Source organism: Anabrus simplex, chromosome 2, assembly GCF_040414725.1.
Source record: "Anabrus simplex isolate iqAnaSimp1 chromosome 2, ASM4041472v1, whole genome shotgun sequence".
NCBI lineage: Eukaryota > Metazoa > Arthropoda > Insecta > Orthoptera > Tettigoniidae > Anabrus > Anabrus simplex.
Window position 1 is genome coordinate 879,422,176 of NC_090266.1, and position 26,568 is coordinate 879,448,743.

Sequence of the window (26,568 nt, forward strand, 5' to 3'; positions counted from 1 at the left end):
TCAACATAAATGAAATGATTGTCGTTCGGTGCACTTGTCGACGTAACTCAAGTTAATAAAATATCACAGTTTATAATGGAAGGAGAAAATTAACACAGTTCAACCCAATTTAATTAATGTCGTTCGATTCATTGTTCTAGTGCACCAAGCCTGCTTAGCGAACACAGTTCAAAAACCTTGAGTCTATTCTGGCTCTAAGGCGAAGTCTCATGAAAATAAATTCTGTTATTAAAGCACAGTTTTTACGAATTAAATTCTGTCACTAAGGCACAGTCTTGTGAACCTAAAAGAAGGAAATAAATTAACAATGTCCAACAAATAAACGACACAGTCTTTAGAAATTATTATGATACTGTTCGTTGCGAAAGACTGATAGGAGTCAAATGGTCTCGTTCGTAACTGAACTATCACTTCCTTGAATATGTACAATGACACGACGATAAATTATGATTTTTCGCTCGGAGAATTTAGTCCCGTTCTCAAGAATGTTAATTACTTGAACTGTTTATGTTTTAGTACACAAATCTGTTAGCTGTCGACGATTCATGATATTATATCACTCCCTAACTCGCACAAAAATTGAGCTCAAAGTATCCACTGTCGACACAAAGAAATTTGTACGTCCACAGACGCAAACACTTGTACTTTCCGTAAACACAACTACCATCAGCGGTCTGCCGAACGGAGTGACGATCTCAGACCGATATTTTCCACAGCTGGCCCGCACATCGTGGCAGCTGGGATTACACACATACAGCGATTTAAGCAATTTTTAATTTTAAAAAAATGCTATTTATTCGGGGCGTCAACCTAAGAAGATCTTTTGCCCCTAATTTGCACCATATGTTTCGAACCTGCGTGGATTTGGGAATTGCGGAAGTGTGAGATGTTGAATGTGACGAAAAGAACATTAAGGACGACACAAACACCCAGTCCCCAGGCCAGGGATATTAATCACGTACAATTAAAAACCCTGACCCCACCGGTAAACGAACCCGGGACCCCGGGTGGCAGGAGAACGCGTTGGCCCCTACACTGCCAGGCCGGACAGATTTAAACTAACTCAACTAGCTACTTTTATGCCCGTAGTCCGGGCATCGAGACTTCTGATTCCTTAATATTCTATCTTCAATTTCTCGGCTATCCCAACGCCGATTTTAAAGAAATTGGGTATTCTACCTTCTGTTGTTAGGGACTACACGATAATGTAATTGAAATTATTGCATCGCATTGTTCTTCTTCTTCTTCTTCTTCTTCTTCTTCTTCTTTTTAATCTGTTTACCCTCCAGTGTTGGTTTCTCCCTCGGACTCAACGAAGGATCCCACCTCTACCGCCTCGAGGGCAGTGTCCTGGAGCTTCACACTGTCGGTCGGTTGATGAAACTGGGGAGGATGACTAGTACCTCGCCCAGGCGGCCTCACCTGCTATGCTGAACAGGGGCCTTGCGGGGGGATGGGAGGATTGGAAGTGATAGACGAGGAAGAGGGAAGGAAGCGGCCGCGGCTTTAAGTTATGTACCATCCAGGCATTTGCATGCAGGAGAAGTGGGAAACCACGGAAAACCACTTCCAGGATGGCTGAGGTGGGAATCGAACCCAACTCTACTCAGTTGACCTCCCGAGGCTGAGTGGTCCCCGTTCCAGCCTTTGTACCACTTTTCAAATTTCGTGGCAGAGTCGGGAATCCAACCCGGGCCTCCAGGGGTGGCAGCTAATCACACTAACCACTACACCACAGAGGCGGACAGTATCACATTAGGGTCTGTAAATAATGAGAATGTTCAATGGCTACGTCATATGCCCTTGGCTGGCTTTCCATCAGCGAGCAAGTTGCTTTCATAGCTGCTACATCCGTCATCTGGGCGCACAGCGGTCTTTTCAAACCTCTCGTACAACCCTTGTTACGAGTTACGCTCGTACGCACCAGAAATACTATAATAATTAATGTCGCTGTGGCATTCCCGTTTCAATATCATATTGCTGATGCTCTCTGGCTTGTCATTATTTCAAACAAGAAAACCCACCTAGCATGGTTCTCCAGAAAGGGAGCAGTGTAGCATGGTATAATGACGCTGGTTTGCCATCTGCACACTATTTATATACTTATTTATATATATTGTACCAGGAATGCCTAGGGCCTGGAACATAGTTTTTAATTAAAGGAATATTTGGAACGGGGCGGCTCAGGCACATGAGTAGAATGCGTGAGGTAACGGGACGGCACGGAGCCGCAGGCAAGAAGCGAGCAAACTACGTCACCGGCTGAGGGCATGCGGGATGACGCAATCATCACGTGAACTTCGCCAAACGTCTAGAATGTACCAGAGGTTTTCTATATCTGCTAAATCCTTTGGAGTATTGAAAAATGACGTGATAAAATGTCATGTAAATCGGCTCATGGATTGTCGAGATATTGAGCTTCGAAGAAACTGCATTTTTCCACGAGGACAGGCAGCTGACCTCGATATTCTGTATAAAAGGACAGGTCCTGTCGAGGCATAGGCAGTTACAAATTACAACTCACCGATGACAGACCGTCATGCTGTCTCCGTATACGGGTTTATAACCTAGTAACTTCGTCGCGGGTTATCATGACATAATCGTCACCGTACTTGTAAAAGTTATACAGTATTTCGGAACTTAGAAACATTCCAGTGTGTATCGAGACGAACATTAACATTTCACAGTGTTAGCTCCGGACTTATAATATTTTGAGATTCACGATCTTAGTATTTTTCGTGTCAGAAAGTGAACGACTTTACGTAGCTTTGTCTTGTATTGAAACTCCAACTAGACTCAATTTGAACTGTGATAGTGGATAATCAAGTGAATATTAAGGTCATTTTATGACAGTTTAGTGGAATACTAATTCTGTTTAATGTAAATAATTCATATTACCTTCTTAATTCGTGTGCAACGAATAGTTAGGGGCATTTAAACTACATCATACTTGTGTGTTGTGAGTAAACTGAATTTACACTTGGTAACACGATAATTACCTGAACCAGTGCTTTATAAGAAACCAAACGTTCCTCATACATTGAGCTTTAAAGACAGTGATGTGAATTACGTGTGTAAATAGAATGAACTGTTTAATACACTGTGCCTTGAAGTGTGCTTATTTCGAACTGTACTTCCAAGCTATAATTGTTTTGAACTGTGCTTCTAATTCTGAACCGGGCACGATAAATTGTCATTTTGATCTGTGCTTCTAATTAATCAAACCATATTTATTTTCGAACTGTGCTTCTAATTAGTCGTGCTGTAATTATTTTTGAACTCTTCTTCTAATTTGGAACTGTGCACGATAAACTGTGGTTCGAACTGTGTTTCTAATTACTGTCTACTAGTGAATTAACATTTTTCACTTAGTAAAACCGTGCTTATCCGACACTCGTAACTTGTACAGTTAGCTGAACTTTCTTGTGTTTGAAAAACTCATTAGTAACACTAGAAACCCTGACCGAGTGTCTACCTCATGTTCGAGATGATGTGGGATTTAACGTGGCACAGCGTGGGATTTAACGTGGTATGACGTGGGATTAAACTTGTAACGTTCCAGACGTTACAGTGTAATTATGTTAATTTTATTATGTGTAATTAATCCAGGAATTTAACGTCATGATATTTATCTTGGTATGTAATTGTATTATAATTCATGTTTAATCATTTGCTCACTATCATTTCATTACTTTGTAACTACGACTTGTAAACGAGGGCTGAATATCCTAATATTCACTTAGATTCTTGCGACATTAGTTTAAAATTAACTTGCAGTAGATTTCCTCTATCTTGCCACATCACCGAGGAAGAAGGAAGGACAAATTTAGACATCAAGTTCTGGGAAAAGCGAGCACGTGTTCAAGCGTTCTAACGATAGCTACCGTATTTCGACCAGAATTATTCAAACTAATCACCGCCTATATTTTCAAAGGAGCGTCATGTTGCCATGGATACTGAGTGAAAGGACTAATAGTAGAACAGTTGATATCATGGTTAAGACCCGTCAACTCTAATATCTGGAGTGGGGAGAGACGTGTCATCTGATTGGACCACGTGTAGCGACCTGTAATTAGAGCCAGAGAAGGTTATAAAAGGGCGTGTTGGAGCTCTTGGCTTCATCTTCTACGTGATTCTGATCGATATTATTCTACAATCTTCTACTGGATCTTCTACGTGATCTTCTACCTGATTCTCTTCTTGATTCTTCGTCTTGATACTTAGGAAATTCTGAATGAGGGGTGTATAGCCACTCTCATCAGGAAGTACGTACAGCTCGGCTACGAGACCGGTTTGAACCAGTCTAAGTCAATAGGTAGTATTAAACTAGATAGAAATGAAACTTCAGAGCACATTTTCAGTAAAGTTGGAAGGATTCTTAATTGAGTATCCTCTCCATAAAACCCAAGGTGGTTCTTCTAACTATGACTTAGGGCTTATCTCCAATATATGGGATAGAGCATAATAGGGAGTGTTAGTTTTGAAGTCATCTTCCAATTAGTGGGAGGTGCAATTTGCAAGGCAGGAATGGTACTTAGCTGCAGATGAAGAGATCTCAAAGACGACCGATGATGTTCCCGCTACAAGGATGGAAGCTTTCCAAGGACCAGCAGAACAAGACTACATGGTGAGCAAGCGAGTTAAAGATATTGCAAGTTTTCGCGAAGTAGAGTCATTCAATTTTTTGTTAAATTCATTTTCTATTGTAAATTCAGTTCTCGTTAAACCGTCGTCATTTATATTAAATATAATAAATAGTATTTTTCTAGTTCACTTTAATCAATCTGCCTTAATTAGCCTTTTGATTTCTAATTCTCCTGCTTAATGATTAGTGCACTATCACCCCACCCCTGTGATAAGAGTCCGTCCAAGCTTGATTATAAATTTTTATCTTTAAGTCCTCAACTTAAAGATTGGCGCCCTTAGCTTGCTTGGTTGCATTTCTCGTCCGATGATTGTTCTCCGAGAGGGGAAGTCACATAAATGCCGCTCCAACGTGTGGCGAGAAAATCATTAAGTACGGAGCAGTTAATGACAGTAACGATATCAGAATTCGTATTATGGGCAAAATTTGGATATCCACGTTGCATTAGGAGTGTTTGATTGTGGGAAGGGTCATGGCTGATCAGACGAAAGAGGAGAGGATGTTGCGCAGTGGACGGGCGATAAAAGGCAATAATGTATTGAGTTCAGAGGAAGAGTTGTGTAGTCTAGTAGAGGAAATTGAAGATAGAAGTGTAAGTAGTATGGAGAGTGAAGGCAAGCAGAAAGAAGTCAGTATGGAGTCAGATGATAGTAGGATGGGGGGCGAAGCGGAAGTAAACACTAACAATGAAAGTAATAATAATGATCAGTTAATGGGAATGATGCAGTTAATGTTAAGTAAGATAGAGGACAGTAAAACTGAAATAAAAAGTGAATTGGAACAAATTAAAACAGATGTAGAACAAACTAAATCTGAGCTTAAAGGTGAATTAGAACAAACTAAATCTGAGCTTAAAGGTGAATTAGAACAAACTAAATCTGAACTGAAAGAACAGTTAGAACAAACTAAAGCTGAATTAAGCAGGGAGATGAGGGAAAATAAGGAGGAAGCGAATCGGAGAATGGACGAACACAGTAGGCAGTTACGCGATCTGGTGGTAAAAAATGAACATTTTAATAAGCGATTAGAGGACCAGAAAAATGAATATGTACGGCAAGGGAAAGAGGTAGAAGAAAAGTTTGCGGAGCAGAGAAGTGAATTCCTGGAATTAATGGGGAAGGAAAACAACTCTACTAGGGAGGAAGTAATGAGGCAGGTCACTAGTATTGATAAGAGAGTTGAGACTCAAAGAGGGGAAATACGGATATTCAAAGACCACGTCCAACAAGAGATTGACACGGTAAAGCTTAGAATAGAAGGTGAGACCCGGGCAAGTGAAGAAAGGTTTGCGATAGCTGAAGAGAATAAGATTGAAATTAGGACATTGAAAGAGAAGCAGGTTAATTTGGAGAGAGAAATTGATAGGATAGACAGAGATGTAGAATGCCGAATGGAGAAAGCAGAAAATCAGTTAAAACAGGTGGCAAAGGATAAACAGGTTTTCACGGGAAGGCAATGTCTAGGAAATAGCTACATTAGGGAAATTGAACTACCTAAATTTAATGGGAAACAAACGAACCCGCTAGATTTCCTTAAGATGATAGAAAAACGGTTTGAAAAGCGTCTAGAGGAAGGGTCTATGGACTGGGAAGACGTTATGGAAAATATTGACCATGCTTTTGTAGGAGAAACTCGGTCTTGGTTCATGGTATATAGGCAAACGATGACGAACCTGAAAGAATTCAGAAATAAGTTTAGAGAGAAATTCTGGAATGAAGCGATACAAGCTCGGGAGAGAGAAAGGGTGGTATTTGGGAGGTACAAACAGCATGAGGGAGTTACTATGACCGAGTACTTCCTGGCACATGTCATGATTTGTCAGAACTTAGATGGTATAACCGAGGGGTCTGATGTAGTAAGACTACTTTTGAGACATTTTCCGGACAGGGTGAGAGAAGCGGCCTGCATGCAAAAAGTTGGTACTATTCAGGAGATGGAGAACCTACTAGGCAGTTTTGATGCGTTAGGTAACCTTAGGAGTAGAACGGAGAATATTCAGAACTTTAGTCATCACAACGGAATGAGACATAACGGTAGAATACAGAATCACGAAGCTCGCAATCAGTTCAGACCTCAGCAGAACAGCAGGAGCGGAGCACCTGAATATAGGACAGGAAATTCCCAACGGAGGCCAGAGCAATGTACTAATGAGTCCAACGTCAATACACAAAGGGAACCTTTAAACTAACTAGAGGCTGTAATGTTAGGTCAGAATTCCAGCCTAGTACGAAGGTAGCGAAGTGTCTTGCCATGAAAGTGTTACCATATGACCTAGATGTTAGAGACGATTTGTTGTATGAACCCGAGCAGAATAATGGAGATTCAAGTAATAAAGTAGTCAATCCCGTTGTTAAATTGAAAGTCTGGGGGGCGTGGGTGAAAGTTTTGATTGATTCTGGTAGCCAAATATCATGTATTAGTTCTCAGTGGTATGAGTCATTAGTGAAACTGGGTATTCAGTTGGAGGAAATGCCTGTTAAGTCTACTTTCATCATTACGGCTGTTGGAAAGAAGTCTAAGCAAATTTGTAAACAAGTAGCTGTCCCGATCTGTATTAATAATTTTATAAGCGTTCAGATATGTTTGGTAATTCCGCATTTGATATTTGATCTTATCTTGGGATCTGACTGGTTAACGTTAAAATTGGCTCAGTTAAATTACAATGATCTAGTGCTAAATTTGAGGTGGAATAATGAGGATATCAAGGTCAAGTTTGAGGAGGAAATTCAGAGGAAAACGGAAGTTAGTACAGTGTGGAGAATGAGAGAGGTTTCTAAAGTAAATGAAGAGGCTAGTGAGGGCCTGAAGTTGTGCCAGTTGTGGATTAATGAGGATAAAATATGTGGCTTGAAAGAAGCCGTAAGTAGAAATCAGTTGAATGAAGTCCAGAAGGACAAGTTATTTGAAGTGTTATGTGAACACGTGGAGATTTTCTCCGAGAAACCTGGTGTTACCCATCTGTATGAACATTCTTTTTCTGTGCTGGATAAGACTCCATTCAGCGGACCGCGGTATCCGATACCACACAAATATGCCAAAGCCGTAGAGGATCAAATTCAAGCTATGTTAGCAGACGAGGTGATTGAATTATCAAACAGTCAATACGTTAATCCCTTAATTGTCGTGCCTAAGTCTGATGGATCAATACGTCTGTGTATTGAATGCGAGAGCGTAGTGAGAGTGTTAGGTTTGCCTGAGGAACCACCTCGTAATGCTGAATTTTACGTCCGACTGGCACGGGAGAACCTGATTAAATCTGGAGATAAACGTAAAAGGCAGCAGAAACGTAAGGTACTGGATAACTTTGAGGTATGTGATATGGTTTTGGTGAGAGTTCCAATGTTGTCAAATAGTGAGGATAAGGTAACAAAGAAATTTTTTCTTTTATATCAAGGCCCTTATAAAGTACATAGAAAACTAGGACCCTGTGCTTACAAGTTAGCGGATGGCGAGAGCGTAATGAATGGTTCATATAACATTAGTAGTTTACGGAGATACCTGTCGTGTGAGGTGGCTGAACCGGATTGTGAGATATAGGTCAGTAACTCGGGGAAGTTGCTACTTGTTATGTCAGACTACGAGCGGAATAAGTTTACGTCTCAATTGTGGTGGTATTTCCTAGTTGTGTTTGTAAACAAGGGAGGTGTTTGTGTGTGGCGGTAGAGTTACGCTCGTTCATTGACGATAGATCATCTGTTTTCCGTATGTGAGGCCATGAAATTTTATATATTATTTGTTTTCTGAGATGTTACAGAAGGCTAATTAAAGCTGACGACGGCAAATAATTAATTTTCCCGTATGTGCATTTCTAACTTGCAATAATTTTACCGTGAGCTTAAATCACGCGTGTATTTGTGTGAAGTGTATTGCATCCTGCTTCAAGATAAGGTTGAAACATTCGAAAGAGTGATAAAAGTGTAAATTGTTTGTATCATTTGTTTTCCATGGTTTTAATGTAAAAGATTGGAAGAGAACGTGTTACTGCTATCTAGCAAAGAATGTCGGAGAGATGGGGAGTAAAAGGACAAATAGACACTCGGCAGAGTTTGTAATCTGAATTGTATATATATTATGTTATATTCTCTAGGATAATCTTGTTTTTTACAAAAGTGAAAAGTTGATCATGTTGGGCATAATTTAGCATCTAAACCTCAAGATTAACTGAAATAACAGACATTCGCAATGGTAAGCAGTCTAAGAGAGATATGGAAACAGTGAGATATAATTAATTGTATGAAAATAATGTCGCTCGTAATGGGCAGGTAATAGAGGTATTTCATGTCAATGTGGGAGTAAGTGTGTGAGTTCTCAACTCATGTGATATTTGTTAAGAACTCATGGGGGCGTATGTAACGTTCCAGACGTTACAGTGTAATTATGTTAATTTTATTATGTGTAATTAATCCAGAAATTTAACGTCATGATATTTATCTTGGTATGTAATTGTATTATAATTCATGTTTAATCATTTGCTCACTATCATTTCATTACTTTGTAACTACGACTTGTAAACGAGGGCGGAATATCCTAATATTCACTTAGATTCTTGCGACATTAGTTTAAAATTAACTTGCAGTAGATTTCCTCTATCTTGCCACATCACCGAGGAAGAAGGAAGGACAAATTTAGACATCAAGTTCTGGGAAAAGCGAGCACGTGTTCAAGCGTTCTAACGATAGCTACCGTATTTCGACCAGAATTATTCAAACTAATCACCGCCTATATTTTCAAAGGAGCGTCATGTTGCCATGGATACTGAGTGAAAGGACTAATAGTAGAACAGTTGATATCATGGTTAAGACCCGTCAACTCTAATATCTGGAGTGGGGAGAGACGTGTCATCTGATTGGACCACGTGTAGCGACCTGTAATTAGAGCCAGAGAAGGTTATAAAAGGGCGTGTTGGAGCTCTTGGCTTCATCTTCTACGTGATTCTGATCGATATTATTCTACAATCTTCTACTGGATCTTCTACGTGATCTTCTACCTGATTCTCTTCTTGATTCTTCGTCTTGATACTTAGGAAATTCTGAATGAGGGGTGTATAGCCACTCTCATCAGGAAGTACGTACAGCTCGGCTACGAGACCGGTTTGAACCAGTCTAAGTCAATAGGTAGTATTAAACTAGATAGAAATGAAACTTCAGAGCACATTTTCAGTAAAGTTGGAAGGATTCTTAATTGAGTATCCTCTCCATAAAACCCAAGGTGGTTCTTCTAACTATGACTTAGGGCTTATCTCCAATATATGGGATAGAGCATAATAGGGAGTGTTAGTTTTGAAGTCATCTTCCAATTAGTGGGAGGTGCAATTTGCAAGGCAGGAATGGTACTTAGCTGCAGATGAAGAGATCTCAAAGACGACCGATGATGTTCCCGCTACAAGGATGGAAGCTTTCCAAGGACCAGCAGAACAAGACTACATGGTGAGCAAGCGAGTTAAAGATATTGCAAGTTTTCGCGAAGTAGTCATTCAATTTTTTGTTAAATTCATTTTCTATTGTAAATTCAGTTCTCGTTAAACCGTCGTCATTTATATTAAATATAATAAATAGTATTTTTCTAGTTCACTTTAATCAATCTGCCTTAATTAGCATTTTGATTTCTAATTCTCCTGCTTAATGATTAGTGCACTATCACCCCACCCCTGTGATAAGAGTCCGTCCAAGCTTGATTATAAATTTTTATCTTTAAGTCCTCAACTTAAAGATTGGCGCCCTTAGCTTGCTTGGTTGCATTTCTCGTCCGATGATTGTTCTCCGAGAGGGGAAGTCACAAACTTGGTACATCAAGGGAAATGGTACGTGGTAGTATGCTGGACAGCACATCAGAGGAATTTGAAATGCTGTTCGCTGAACCACATTCTTCCAGTTCCAGCATCGAGACTATTCAGGTGATACGAGTGCATTTACCAACAAAGTTTTATCTCAAATATTGAACCGTAAAGACAGTGATTACTTCATTTTCAACAAACTTTCATTACCAATTAGAAGTCATATCATTCACGTAATTTTCAAAGTGTTCAACATTACCCGTAAGAAACTAAGTAATACTAGACTTTGCGAGAAGAGTAACTTTATGTTTCTTTCTTAAGTGTAAACTTTAGAAAGACTGTACGAATTTCAAGTGTTAACGTTAGAAATTCTATAGGAGTTTGAAGTGCTAACATTCTAGAATGACTTCAGGAATTCTAAGTGACAACATTCTAGAAAAACTTTCGGAATTCTGAGTGAGAATATTCTAGGAAGTCTTTAGATGAATTACTTTTCCAAGTGAACTGATATTTATTTAGCGAACTCTTTGAACTTAATGAAAAGAATTGGTTAATTTTCGAAATTAATTTGCTGCAAACACTTACAAAAATTCATAATATTGCTGAAATCAGCCAACATCGGATTCAACAGAAGAAATTTAAATTATTTTCTATTTTCAAAAGCGAAATAATGAAGGAGTTATTTATGCCATAAACAAGTACAATAAACTCAACATTTAAAAAATAACATCTATTATTTCGCAACGCGAACACCTTTCTCTCTATCAGCTCCTAAGAACTCAACACTCCTTTAAATCACACTCATGCCTATTTTTCCGGTGACTTTTCCAGGTACAATTTTTTTATTTATTAATTTATTTATTTATGTATTTATTTATTTATTTATTTATTTCATTTTTCGGGGCTCAGGCTATGAAGCCTGCTGTTATGCCAAACTATCTTATATATGCTACATCGTACTAACTATAGAGTCTTGAGGTTCCTAATTACATATAATTAATTACGAAATTAAACGTAAATAATAGTTGTAAGCAAACGGTAAATGTCTGATAGTTACTTTAAAACATTAAATAATATTTATAACATCTGTTTTTAAAAACATTTTTACTATGTATGTATCTAATTACTGTCGGAAGGGAATTCCAGGAGCGTATGGTTGCAGGTATGAGTGAGTTGCCGTAACCTGTCGTGCGGTAAATTGGAAAGCTCAGCAGGGAAGTGTTTCCTTACCGTGTAGGTATACTGTTTGGGGATGACATATATTTACGATTCGTTCTCAGATAACTTGTTGTGTCTGTACTGTGGACAAGCGAAACCGGGTGAAGGTTTCTTTTCTCCGCAAAATATAACCACGAAGGTTGTTCAAGACAGGGTGATATATGACATTACCTGGGCATACTTAATACAAACCGGACGCATGTATTATAAGCCCGCTGTAACTTAGCGTTAAGTGTGGTGTTTATGTTGTTGTATATTACGTCACGAGAATCGAAGACGGGTAGAATTAAGCTCTGAACAAGTAACTTCCTGGTATTTGTTGGAAGAAGATTCCGTAAACCTTCAATGGAATGCAAAGGAAAAAATATTAGTTGGCAAATTTTCGTCGGGTGCTCCGTCCAGTTTAAGTACTTATAAAAATGAGGCCAAGGTTCATTATAGTTTCGTTTATTTGTATTCGTGTTGCGTGAAATAGGATTGCAGGAATTTTTAAACTTTTCAGTTTGTTGTGATTATTTTTGAATTCTGTTATGATTGCTTACGATTTGAATGGATTGACTTTAAGGGAATTACTTTTAGTCCACTATTTTATATTTTCCATGCCATCGTTTAGTTTGTTAATGCCTAGTTGGATATCTTTTGATTTTGTATGTATGTATAGTTGAATGTCATCTGCGCAGAAGTGGTATTTACAAGTTTTTATATGTTCTGGCAGGTCATTTGAGTACAGTGAAAATAGTAGTGGTCCTATAACACTACCCTCACCAACTTCAGTTTGTTGCCGGAGTGATATGTTCGTACCTGCTGACACCCACTGCTGACGCCAAGTTAAATAGGAGTTTAGCCACGTCAGTGTGCTTGAAGAAAATTTTCGTGCTTTTAGTTTAGCTAATAATATTTCCCTGTCCACACAGTCAAATGCTTTACTTAGGCCTTAAAGTACAAGGATAGTCACTTGTCCGTTGTCCATTTCTACTTGAATGTTATTTGTAACTTTTAGTAGTGCTGTGGTAATGCTGCGGTTGAGTCTAAATCCTGACTGGTATTTGTCGAGTAAATTGTGCTTGTTACGGTAATTTGTTATCTGGTTGTAGACGGTCTTTTTAATATTTTGCTAAGACAAGGAAGTATGCAAATTGGTCGAAAGTCTTCGGGTTTTGTTGGATTATAGATTTTTCTTATCGGTCGTATTATGGCCCTTTTCCATATATTGGGAAAAATTCCTGTTATGAGAGAGGTATTTATTATGTGCGTAATTGTTCTGAGAACAATTTCAGAGTCTTTTAATTAATGTGAAATTTATTCTGTCACATCCAGTAGCCCCTGACTTGATTTCACGAATTGCTTCTCTGGCGTCATTAAAGCTACATGTGAAATATAAAATTATCCATCGTGTTTTCGTTTCGCATGTAGTCTGTCGATTGTTTCCCTTTTAGTTCGCTCGTTTGTATGTGAATTTTGTGAGCAGAAATATTTATTTAATTCATCTAATGGAAAGTCAGAGTGTATTCGTCGGTTTTTCAAACCACTGTTCCCAAGAATTTTCCAAACATTGATAGAATTGTTATTTTTTATGATGTCATGTGTATAGCGGATCCTAGCATTCCTGATGGTCTGAATTGTTGTGTTACGCAATTATATGTACATTTCGAAATTGTCTGCGGCTGGATTTTTTATGTAATAATTGTAAGCTGCATTTCTTTCCTCCAATTTTGCCCGTGTGCCATGCGTCAGCCAAGGTGATGGTTTTCGTTTCACTTATGCTGTCGGTATGCGAGCATGTTTTTCATACAGTCCTAAAAGTAGTTTCTTAAACAAAGTTACTTTGTCGTCAATATCATGTACGAGATGTATATTGTGCCACAGTGTTTTGAGTGTGTCCTCAATGAACGCTTCTTCGTTTAGACTTTTGAAATCTCGATAAGCAATTAATTTAGGCTCATGTATGAATAATTTCAGTGAGTATGTTGCGTAAATAAAGTCATATTGGGAATGACCGGGAGCTGACTCTTGTTCATGAGTCTGCATTCTATCAGTATCGTTTGTAACAAAGAAATCCAGCAGTGTATGGGAAGTAGCTGTGTGGTGTGTAGGATTTAGGGCAAGGATCGTCATATTAAGTGACGTAGTCATGCATTTCAGTCGTTAGATTCCGTGGAGTCACATTTTAACATGTCAGCATTAACGTCACCCATTAAAAACACATGCTCATACCTGGGTAATAGGTCCTGCAGCGCTTCCGTCAGGTCTTCAACGTATTTTGTCTTTGGTGCACGATACACGACATCCAATAAACATTTAACGCTGCGAATTTGCACTTCAAGAAGTAGAAACTCCGCCCCGTTCTGAAATTTGCTTGGTGTTTTGCGTATTTCGTTGAATTTCATATCCTTGCGCAGATATATACCTAAGCCTTCCCCATTTTTTCCTACCCCATCGTTTCTTATCAACATGTAACCTTACATACGTGTTAGTGAAGACGGGATACTTGGTTTCAACCACGACTCGGATATTAGTATGGCATGAAAGTTGTTGTAAGAGAATTCAGTGAAATGGGAAATAAGGCTGTGTGTGTTCACGTGGCCCTTCTGCAGGTAGCCTAGTGGTACAGGAGGAATATCTGACACATCTACACTTTCATAATGTAATTAAAGGTGGGGTATGAATCAAAGAGCTCAAGGAGAAGTATAACTTGATTATATCATCCTAAATCAATTTCCTTTCTACTTCTTACACATGCATTGTAAATAAAATAAAACATTACATAAAACTCAATGTTCAGAACAATGTCATATTAGTAAATGTTATACAGAAATCTTACCTTCAACTGTAGAGTCAGGATGGATGAATATGCCGTACTCCCTCAGTTTTTCAAGAACTGTGGACAAATTATAAGCATGAGAATATTATTTTCTTAAGAAAAATACCACAGCTATTGCTAAACAAATGATAGTGATAGAAATGGTAAAATATAATAAGTGAAGTGCATTCATTCGTTTCAGACCAAGTTAAATGTAGGTACTATAATTTTAACAATACTACAACAAACCATGTATCTTATAATTTGTACAATCTCCATGGCTCTACAGCCTTGATTTACCATGGTCTACCAACTTACTGCTGCTCAGCTTGAAGGACTGCAGGTTATGAGGTGGCATATGGTCAGCGTGAAGAATCCTCTAGACTGTTACTCTTGACTTTCTAGAGAGGTGCCACAATCTCACTATTAGATGGATCCTCAACTGCTCTCACATTATCTGTATGGACCTCAAACCAGCCCTCAGACGTGGCTTGGAATCGAACACAGTGCCTCTGGGTAAGAGGTAGGCTTTCTACCCTGTAACCACAGGGCTGAATTTGTACAAGAGAGTATACGGATTATTATCCATTGCCAACTGAGGCTCTTCCTTACTTCCACATTGACCGTTAACATTCATTTCCATATTTTACTACAGAGCGTTCTGAATTTAAAATGCAGTACAGCGTAGATGGAGCGTTCTGTTGCCAAATCGAATAGTGAAGATGGCACTCCAGTGTAGCTCAAGCAGTTTTACACTGTTACGCATTTATCGTTTAAAATTTAAAGTTCATTCACGACTGGACATTTGAAAGATGGTAAATTAAATACAAATGACCTTATCACTCTCGTTACACTCAATTAATAGCGGACATACAGCTTCCATGATTTCTGCAGTGACTGGTGTTCCCGTTTTGGATGAACCAGTTTCGGGAGATGAAGTTGAAACTTATGTCGTGTTGAAAGCTGTTCATTTTTTTTTTTTTTTTTTGCTAGTTGCTTTACGTCGCACCGACACAGATATGTTTTATGGCGATGATGGGACAGGAAGGGGCTAGGAGTGGGAAGGAAGCGGCCGTGGCCTTAATTAAGGTACCGCCCAAGCATTTGCCTGGTGTGAAAATGGGAAACCACGGAATACCATTTTCAGGGCTGCCGACAGTGGGTTTCGAACCTACTATCTCCCGAATACTGGATACTGGCCGCACTTAAGCGACTGCAGCTATCGGTGTTCATCGTCGTCGTCTTGCAATTCGTCTTCGTTCGTAACTTTTCTTTCAAATGGTTCACGTAATTTGCCCAGTTGCCCACAGTAATATTGTTATAAACAGCAGTTATTACATTTTCTATATCATTATTCTTGAATGTTGAATTATGATACCGGATGTAGTCTTTCACCTAGACCAACACCATCCCAATACGGTTTAACTTCCAGTGGTAAGGCGGGTGACGTAGAATCTGCCAACCTGCCTCCTTTGTCATTGCATCTGTTCCCTGCTTATCATACAGGGCCTTATACTGAGAAACGATGTGCAACAATTCCTGCTTTAATATCTCGTTCTCAAAATAGATTTGCTTTTTAAGTAACCGCTGTACAAAATCATTTTTAACCAAGAAGCCGCCGGTAAAAGTTCCCACTTACGGGAATGATTTTCCAGCATTATTACGGCACCTTCAGGAGTGGTGGCGCTGATTATTGTTTTAAGAGGAAGTGCAACTAAGCAACCGTTCTTTTTTAACTCTAATCAGAGGTAAATGTGAAAAAGCCCGACAGTTCGAAAAATGTAGGTATCGGCAACAGAAAGAGAATGGCCACGGAGCGAGGTCAGATAGGAAAGATGAAAGCAAGTGGCCTGACACACGTAAGTGATACAATGCAGCGTCAGATAGGGAAACCGAGGTTGCCAACCCACGCTCGAAATTACATTGTACGGCCAGCAGGGATACCATAGATTTATTCTACTGCACCTACCCACAGGTTGAATCACATTCAGGAGTGTTCGGTAACAGTTGTTTGGCAAGCCACTTCCCATAAATTTCATCAGTTATTTCCTTGTGGGCATCTGCTGTGTTTTGGAGACAAAAACGTTAGTTCAACATCTGAAACCAAACAATGTTAATACTTGCGTGAAATAACGCGAATAGCAGTCCTCGGCATTTCGGTGTCCTAAGTCCCGAGCTCAACCTTTCGATAGCGGCCCGCCGTGTACTTTTCACCGTCGTATCCCTCCATTTGTTTACTCTCTGCCCAACATTTAGCCAGTACTCGTTTCTGTAAATAATATATTTATTTTAGGACCTCAGACGTGTTATCTCCCTTACAATCCTGTGCCTCCAATTGATAATTTTGCTGGTTTCGATGAAAGTTACTTTATTACCACGTCTTAAGTAATGGAAGCCTATGTCATTTAAGAAGTAATCCAACAGAGGTTTTGGAAAATTGTGGCAAAGAATCTTTTCCGTTTATCCAAGTCGAAATCATGTTCAATGTCGGTGGTGTGTTTTCAAATAAGGGAGTGATCCACATGGCGCATTGCACTTTGCACAATATCATCGTATTTTGTTTTCCATGCATTTTTCTTCCGTCCTTCTCTTTTTCACTTTGTCTTGGAGGGAGTTCGCGAGGGACCTTGTGTCTATTCAGTCGTTATAGCACAGATTGTTCTTTTGGAACAACCTCTAGCTCTAGCGCTTTCACCGCTCGTGCTACTCACATTACTACATTACTTGTATTTTAAAACGTAATGCAAGACACTCGATAAAATACTCCGTTCTTTCCCCCTGAATTTATCTATGGAACTTTCGTTGCTAATTTGAGGTTCCACTGAACAATCTTCTGCTTTTGTTTTTGAACTGAGAAGCCCCACGCAACAGCACGAACTCACGAACTACATATACACAGTCCACTTGCTCTCAAGAAATGTACATCTATTACTAGTTTTTTATTTTATCAATATTGTACTAGAGATAAATTGAAAAACACTGCATGCGACTGTCTTAAATGCGCACTGCTTGTGACATTCCTACCAGCAGCCTAGCCAGTCGAGTCACGCGTGAAACCAGGACTAAGGTGACGTTCTTCACAAATTAAAGAACCAAGTTAGACAAAGACTCAGAGTTGGTTTTAAAAATAATTTCCATGCCCGAAGACGAATTGCCTTATTTTGACCACCCGTGTAAAGTCAGTAGCAAAAACGTTGCCCAGCGACTGACTTTTTCGTGCTTGCATATAAAACTCCCTGAGCAAGACTGAAAAGAAAGACACTTGTTGTATTTAAATTTAAAATTTAAAACAAAACATATCTAGGTTGAGCTGAATTGTTTCTTTACCAGCAGTGAAAAAATTACAAACATAATGAATTAAAAATAGGAGTTAATGTATACCATGATAAGTTCCTTGCAATGAAGATTGTGCAATTGGCTTAGTTCCACACCTCTTATCTTTAAATCGTAAGAAACTGAGACTTGGTCTCCCTCTACTCCTCTTACAGTTCATGACAGACTCCATTATTTCCTGGATAACTTATCCTCCTCCATCCGCCTCACATGTCCCCACCATTGAAACCCGTTTACGCTTACAGCTTCACCCTTCGAGTTCGGCGTGCCTTGATTGCGAACAGTCCAGATTGCGAACAAGGCAAAAAGCGTCCAGATTCCGAAAAACTAAATATACCCTGTCCAGATTGCGAACAAGAGATTAGTGTTGACGTGAGATACATAAAACAGATACAATTTTCAAAACAGTCTCATATGTAATATTTTTCTACTAGTATTAGCATTAAATGGTACATTCGAATGTTTTAGACAACCTAACCATATTTTAAAAATATTTTTCTTATTGAAAATTTTTAACAATTTAGTTTGAGGTAATCTTACCATTTATAAGATTATCTTTTTTCTTTGTATAACCTAACCTTTTTTTGCTATTTGCTTTAAGTCGCACCGAGACAGATATATCTTATGGCGACGATCGGTTAGCAAAGGCCAAGGAGTTGGAAGGAAGTGGCGGTGACCTTAGTTAGGGTACAGCCGCAGCATTTGCCTGGTGTGAAAATGGGAAACCACGGGAAACCATCTTCAGGACTGCCGACAGTGGGATTCGAACCCACTATCTCCAGATTACTGGATACTGGCCGCACTTAAGCGACTACAGCTATCGAGCTCGGTATAACATAACTAGAGGAGTAGTTGTTTATGGTGGATTAGTGATAGTTGTATTATTATTATTATTATTATTATTATTATTATTATTGCTATTGGCTTTACGTCGCACTGACACTGATAGGTCTTACGGCGACGATGGGACAGGAAAGGGCTAGGACTGGGAAGGAAGCGGCCGTGGCCTTAATGAAGGTACAGCCCTAGCATTTGCCTGGTGTGAAAATGGAAAACCACGGAAAACCATCTCCAGGGCTGCCAACAGCGGGGTTCGAACCCACTATCTCCCGAATACTGGATACTGGCCGCACTTAAGCGACTGCAGCTATCGAGCTCGGTGATTATTATTATTATTATTATTATTATTATTATTATTATTATTATTATTATTATTATTATTATTATTAATTTTTTTCACTATTGGCTTTACGTCGTACCGACAGAGATAGGTCTTATGGAGACGATCGGATAGGAAAGGCCTAGGAGTTGGAAGGAAGTGGCCGTGGCCTTCATTAAGGTACAGCCGCAGCATTTGCCTGGTGTGAAAATGGAAAACCACGGAAAACCATCTTCAGGGCTGCCAACAGTGGGATTCGAACCCACTATATTCCGGATGCCAGCTCACAGCCGCGCGTTCCCAACCTCACCGTCAACTCGCCCGGTATTAATATGCCAATTAAAGAAGTGAGTGGTTGCATCGACAAGGCATTAGCCTTTAGAATATTTATTATTATTATTATTATTATTATTATTATTATTATTATTATTATTATTATTATTATTATTATTATTATTATTATTATTATATTATTTATTTTAGGTGACGGGATTGTTTATGTTAGGTTAATTCAGAATGACAAGGCTTGCCGGCCGCTTTCTTTATTGCCAGACCTGGTAACTGAATTAACTCAAATAACCCTGGTAATAATTAAAGGGGCATTCTAAAGAACTTCAGGTTAGGCCCCTTAAAACAACAAGCATCATCATCATCATCATCAAAGAACTTCAGAAGACTGTAAGTGCCTCTAGTGATGCATACCGCTGCACAATCCACCTAGATAAGCAGCGTGACATATATAAATTGATATATTCTTGCTCATGATATTCTCGTTTAAGCGCCTCTACTTTATGCCTGGCCGCAATCTCGACTCATTAATGTGTGTCAAACCCAAATCATCCCCTTCAGGTACCCACTTGTCCCCAATCGGGACTGTTCGCAATCACGACACCTCGAGTTCATTCCTACTTAGCCCTTATCTCCTTATTCCGAATACCCTCCTGCCACTGTTCCGATCTACTTGCACCCGCAATCATTCAAGCTACCTTCATGTCTATTACTTCTAGCGTATGCATAAGATATCCTGAGTCCACCCAGTTTCACTCCCATAAAGCGAAGTTGGTCAGGTAACAAACCGATGTAAGGACAGTTTCGCACGGGAGCTGACTTCCTTCTTACAGAATACTGTTGATCGCGACTGCCAGCTAACTGCATTAGCTTTACTGTACCTTGATACAACCTCACTTACGATATTACCACCTTAGGAAAACACACATCCTAAATACTTGAAATGATATTCTTGTTCCAGCTTTGTAAACCCAATCTGACATTCCACTCTCTTGGATTTCTTACTTACTGACATCAATTTAGTCTCAGAAAGGTAAATTTTCATACCATAGTCATTGCACCTATTTTCAAGTTCCAAGATGTTACACCGCAGGTTTTCGGCAGAAGTTGTCAGCGTAGGCCATACTGCTTAATACGTTTCCACCAAACAGAAACCCTCCATGCCACTTTAAATCCTTCAGCAGAAGAACCACGTAAACTATGAAAAACAAAGGATCACAGCCTCCCTTCCAAGATACCAGTGAACACTTTGCCTGGTATACTGATCAAAGAGATACCTCGATAGACATTGCAATCCTACTTGTTCCCTTGCTTATAGATACGTGCAATTACTACCTTTGTCCAATCGGAAGGTACCTTACTAAAACCCATCCTAATCTTATTACTCTATGAAGCCATTTCATCAGTGCCTTCCCACTATATAGCCTCGTCTAACCCCTGTAAGTACCTTGAACCAAGATCTCATTCTACCATCAATCCTCTCTGCAGCCCAATTGTAAACATAAATGCTTTGATTATTTTTAATAATCAGCCCTTCATCCCAAAGTACCCCAGAACAGCGAAATTCGTTTCCCTCGGTACTCTGTCATGTACTTTCTCTAGATCTACGAAACATAAATATAGCTACCTATTCCTCTGGTAACATTTTTCAGTTACCTGGCACATACTGAAAATATGATTCTAGCAGACTCTCTGTGGTCTGAAACCACACTGGTTTTCATCCAATTTACTCTCAACCACATATCGCACCCTCCCAATCCACGATGCCAGTGAACACTTTGCCTGGTATGCTGATCAATGAGATACCTCGATATATGTTGCAATCCTTCCTGTTCCCTTGCTTATAGATACGTGCACTTACTGGCTTTGTCCAATCAGAAGGTACCTTACTGATACACCATGCTAATTGTATTTTTCTATGAAGCCAATTCATCTGTGCTTTCCCACTATATTTCACCATTGCAGGTCTTATTTTATCCATTCCTGCTAATTTATGATACACGAGGTTGTTTATCATCCCTTCCAATTCATCAAGCGTAATTACAACAATATCGTTGCCTTCCTCCCCATAAGCCCGGTTGTTGGCGACGTCAACCGGAAGATTTCCTTTTACGTTGAGAAGATTTTCAAAATATTCCTTCAACCTCTCCAGTGATTCTCTGAGATCAATTATGAGTTTACCTGAATTACCCAACACAGTTCATTTCCTTTTTACCCTCCTTCCTAAGATTCTTTATTACTGTCCCGAAATATTTCCCTGCTGCTTGACCTAGCCTTTCCAGGTCATTACCAACATCTTCCCACGGTTTCTTTTTCGATTCAACAACTATTCATTTCGCTCTATTTTTTTCTACGTACAATTCCCTGTCTGCACCAGCTCTTGTCTGGAGCCAATTTTGATACGCCTTCTTTTTACGTTTACAAGCTGCACTTACTTCATCATTCCACCACGATGTTTGCTTTTTCCCATCTTTACACATAGTTGTTCCTATGCATTCCCTAGCTGCTTCTACTACAGTAAACCTGTAGGCCATCCACTGTGTTTCTAAATCCTGAACCTACTTACTCTCCATTGTTTGGAATTTTGCGCTCATCATATCCATGTACTACTGTCTAATTTTCTCGTCCTGGAGTTTTTCTACCCTTATTCGCCTGCCAATAGATTTCAGTTTATCTATCCTAGACCTAGAGATAAGATAGTGGTCTGTATCTTCGAAAAATCCCAGGGAAACCCGAACATTCCTAACACATTTCCTGAGTTCGAAGTCGGTTAAGATATAGTATATCATGGATCTGGTACCCAAACTCTCCCATCAGGAGCGGTGAATACCCTCATACTTCGATAACATATTCGTAGCTGCTAAACCCATACTAGCACAGAAGTGCAGCAAACGTTTCCCATCCTTACTAGCCTCCATATCTTCCCCACATTTACCAATCACCCTTTCGTATCCTTTAGTTCTATTTCCAACTCTCGCATTGAAATCGCCCACTAGCACTGCTGTTACTGATCTCAGAGAATCACTGGAGAGGTTGAAGGAATATTTTGAAAATCTTCTCAACGTAAAAGGAAATCTTCCGGTAGTGGTTCATAAAACTTGTCAACTTCATCCTCATCTGTACTCTCGGACGGTGAATATACTGAGACAATTCTCGTCCTATTTCCTCGAACTGCCAAATATGCCTACACCATTCGCGCATTTACGAGCGTAACAGAATCTATGTTGCGCGCAGTAGTATTCCTGATGAAGATCCCAACCCCACACTCTGCCCTTCCAATTTTACTACCCGTAAAATACATGTTATTATCCCCTACATTTTCCTCGTTATTTCCCTTTACCCGAATGTCATTAACCCCTAGCACATCCAGACGCATCCTCTTTGCTGACTCAACCTATTTCTACATTCTTTCTTCCATAAGCTCAATGAATATTGATAGCTCCCCTTCGAATTCCATTTCGTTCGCCGAGTTGTTTTCAAGGAGTCCCTCGCCTGTCATAAGGGTAGGGTCCTTCTTCCCGCGATATTGCAGTCTTTTCGGACCTTGTAACTTGTGGTTCCTGGCAGTTGTTATAGCGGACTTTTGGCTAATGGTAGTGTTGAATTGATCCCAGGACCTGCAATGGAGAGTGATGTTCAGGCCCCAACAGAAGCGACGGCAAGTAAGTGTTCGACGTGTTGTAAGAACTTAATGAATGGAATCCAGTGTGTGATGTGTTTAAAATGTTTCCACTTCGGCTGTACTAAGGTGAAGAAAGAAGATTGTCCGAAGAACTTTTGGTTTTGTAGAATTTGTGACACTGTGGAAAATATGAGGGAAGCAAGCAACTCGAGAAACTTGAAAATAGAACATCTAAAGCGGAAGCTTTGCATAATTCGAAGAAACCGTGAAAGCACAGATTAGAAAATACCATAAAAAGGAACATGGAAGCAGAACCTTATTAAATACCTACAGTTGACTCAGGGGAGGTAAGTGACCCGATCGTAAAATTATTCACGCGACGTACTCATTATGGGTGACTCGAAGATACTCTGGACTGGTCATATTTCAAGGAGGACTGGTGAAAACTTACAGTGTTATCCGGGAATAAACACTGAGCAGCTGCCTCAGCAGATTGAAACAGTGGAAGATATTGAGGATGTGCAAGTGTTATTGCTTCATGTATGTACCAATGGTCTTAGAAGGAAGGTGTCCGTAGACTGTTTATTGGGAGAAGAGTATGGAAGGGCGAGTGCAGGTTAGGAAAAGTTAAGAATGCGAAGCTCATACTTAGTGGCGCAGTGCGATAAAAGGATGTACCTCTATGGCGAGTGAAGGCTTTGAACGACCGGATGGACTGGGTGTGTGGACAGGTGGACTTGGTGTATGTGGGGACGGATTGTTTGATAGGAGACTGGGACTTCGAGGGGAACGGACTGCACCTGAACCGGTGTGGCTCCTACGAGTTAAGAAGCCTGCCTGAGAGTGTCGTTGAGTCGTGCCACCAAAGATGAGAAAGACTGGAGTCGGAGTAGGGCTCCCAGCTGGAGCTGATGGCGGGCAATGAGCTGCCACGAAATATAAACTATGGAGGTAAGATCCGAAGACTACTGCAGATGAATTTTCAAAGGGCGCAAAATAAAATTATTGAATTTTGAAATCGTACAGAATTATACATGTGGATATTGTTATTTGTACAGAGTCAAGGCTGAATATGAATGTAAATAGTAGCGAAGTAAATCAGGGTGATTTCATTACATATACATTAGAAGGGACAGAGAGTCTACAGGTGGCGGAATATGTTTCTGTGTGCGAAAGAACATAGGTAGTAGTTTAAAACGCGTTGATGTGTGTACAAGATATGAATCAAGGGAATGCCAATCCAATTCAAATAATAGGAATATATTGCGCGCCTGGTGACAATTTCTCTGTACTCGATAGGCTGTAAGATGTTACGTTTACGGGCAACAATATGCAGACAAGTTTTATAATTGTAGGTGACCTAAATCTTCCAGGCATAAACTTGTCTAGCAAGGCTGTGGGATGGGGCTACAGTCAGGTCGCGGTAAACAAGCTAATTCTGGATGGTTGATTTACCCAAGCAGTAGACTGTCCTACTAGAGGGAACAACACTTTAGGTTTTTACCTTGGAAGACCCGAAGACTTACAAATTAGCTGTATGGCAATACCAAGAATGCTGTATTGCAGTACCAGGATTTAGCGACCAATCTGCTGCAGAATTAAATATTAGATATCCCTTAAACACTAAACTGGAAAATGAGGAGAAAATAAATGATATCCGTATAGCAAAGCTGACCCGATTATATTCCAAGAATTTCTATGGCAAATATATTCCAGCTGGATATCACAAGACGGACACACAAACGTAAAGTGGGATAGTTTCGTCAATATTATTAATAGGCCTATTGAGCAGCTTGTTCCCCATAAATTACTAAAACGGAACCCAGATCCTGAATACTACAATAGGAAAATTGGGAACCTTAAAAGGAAAGTAACGAAGGCGTACAACAAAAGGCAATTTAGTTCGGAGCAAGTGAATAGGTTTCACAAGCTGCACAAGGAACTCGCTTCTGAAAAGTAAGCTGCTCATGACAAATATAAATGCAAGGTATACTTTCTTCTAGGGAAAATGGGTCGAAGAAAAATCTCTGTAAGTATGTTAGGAAAAGGAAAGGAGCCAGCCATGATGTGTCAATGATAATGTCCAGAGAAGGTGATGTAATTACTGACAATCTACCAATAGGTAATGAATTAAATCATTGGTATGGAAACGCATTTAAGGAGCAAAATAGCCTGGCGGCAGACATTATCCATAACACTGATTGTCCTCTCTTCCAGATTAGCCGTAGAAAAATATAGGAAAGAATTATGAACTAAAGGAAAATTAAGTTGACATTGCTGGGGAAGTTCTGAAACTGAGAGGTAGATATATTCTACTTTACTTGGAAATACTCTTTACTGTGTCTCTCAACAATACGCAAATTACAATCGACTGGAAGAAAGCCACTATAGTCTCTATTTTTAAAGTGGTAACGGGTTGTTAATGGACAACTTTAGACTCATTAATATTACGTGCATTGTATGCAAACAAATGCAATACCTCATTTCAGAACATCTAAGGGAACAATGGGAGAAACTTTCGTGGATGAATGGCCGTCAACATGGTTTTAGAAAAGTTTCCTCCTGCGAGAGCCAGATGTCGCATTTTCAAGATATTCGCAAGTCCTTAGACAAGAGTGTGTACGTTGATGCTATTATAATTGACTTTGCTAAAGCATTTCATGTAGTACCATATGACATTCTGATCCGAAAATTGGTGAAACAAACAATGATAAAAGGGTGGTTATGTGGATCCGGGGATATTTGACAGACCGCACCCATAGGGTAAAGTTGGAAAAAAATACTCCGATGAAATTTTTTATAACGTCGGGAGTAGTACAGGGTAGTGTTAGAGGACCACTCCAGCGTTCATAAATGGTCTGCCGAAGGAAATTTGAAGTGAATGCAGATTGTTTGCGGAGGACTGCATAATATATAGAATAACACCGAATGCTGGCGATAATAGGTTATTACAAGCCGATATAAATATACTTCATAAGTGGGCAATCGATAGCAAAATGAAAATCAATTCCCGAAAATGCAGTCTCATAAGAATGGGAAAGAAACATAGCCAAGCGTAATTTCAATGTTGTCTTACATCGGACGCCCTGTCAGAGGGTGACTCATGCAAGTACCTAGGAATCCACGTTAAGAGAGATCTAAAATGGGACACCCACGTAAGAAGTGTAATTTCTAAAGTGTACAAGTCCTTAAACTTCGTGATGAGAGTGCTAAAGGGCAGCAGTGCCCAGGTGAAGACGCAGAGCTATATATCATTCAATAGGCCAGTCCTAGAATATGGAGCAGCCGTTCCGGATCCATACCAAACAAGACTCATTAAGGGATTTGCGATGGTACAGAGAAAGGCTGCCAGATTCAGTCTTAACGATTTCAGTCCTAGATGTAGGGTGACAAGTATGATAGAAAAACATGGGTGGGAGACACTGGGGACTATAAGGAAACGAACACAGTTACGTGCCATGTATATTGCCTACACGAATAAGCCAGCTTCTGGAGAGTTGAACAGTCGACTAGAAAGGCCCTGTTACACAAGCAGGACAGATCATCTTCACAGAGTAAAAGGTAGATCGCAGAAAAGTGACTACGGTAATTATTCGTTTGTAAATCGGGAAACTGATGATTGGAATGCATTACCGCAGCTGTCTTAGAGCCTTTTCCCAGAAATGCAAGATACTTTAAGAATTTACTCCAGCATTCTGTAAATTGTGTGTAAATTGATATGTCATGGTGT